Consider the following 604-nt stretch of genomic DNA (forward strand, 5'->3'; position numbering starts at 1 on the left):
GTTTATGTTCAAGAGATGTGCCCCCATCATGGAGGGCATGCTAATCCAGGACCGGTTTGCCATCAAGCTGTCTATGTAAGCACTCAAGACTAAGGCAGGAGGACTGTCAATTTAACAGACAGCCTGGGTTACATAATGAGTTCTAGGGCAGCAAGGGCTGGGATTACAAAAGAAAGAAAAAGAGACAGGGGGAGGGTGAAGGGTACCTCCCAAGTGCTGGGATTAAAAGCAAGCAGTACCACACCTGGCTATTATTTTAAAATACATTTATAGTCTCGGCACAAGAGAGACTGATTCACAGGGATTACATATTGCTCAAACTAGATACAAGGGCGGAGGGCCTTGGTCCTACCTCAAGTGCTCAGACAGACATCTTTGACTTCCTAGGGGAAGCTTCACCTTCTCTGAGCAGTGGATGGGGGGTGGGGCGGTGAGAAGGTGCGGGGGGAGTGGAAGGATGGGAGAAGGAACTGGGATTGGTATGTAAAATAAATTTTTTTTTTCTCTCGACAGGGTTTCTCTGTAGTTTTGGAGCCTGTCCTGGAACTAGCTCTTGTAGACCAGGCTGGTCTCGAACTCACAGAGATCCGCCTGCCTCTGCCTC

General features: G+C 48.7%; 1 protein-coding gene across 4 annotated transcripts in view; it reads right to left on the reverse strand.

Annotated features, from left to right (window-relative positions):
- Scai (suppressor of cancer cell invasion) overlaps positions 1-604 on the reverse strand; it is a 144,994-nt gene that overhangs the window by 31,370 nt on the left and 113,020 nt on the right. The window lies entirely within an intron of this gene.

Source organism: Microtus ochrogaster, chromosome 4 (assembly GCF_000317375.1).
Source record: "Microtus ochrogaster isolate Prairie Vole_2 chromosome 4, MicOch1.0, whole genome shotgun sequence".
Taxonomy (NCBI): domain Eukaryota; kingdom Metazoa; phylum Chordata; class Mammalia; order Rodentia; family Cricetidae; genus Microtus; species Microtus ochrogaster.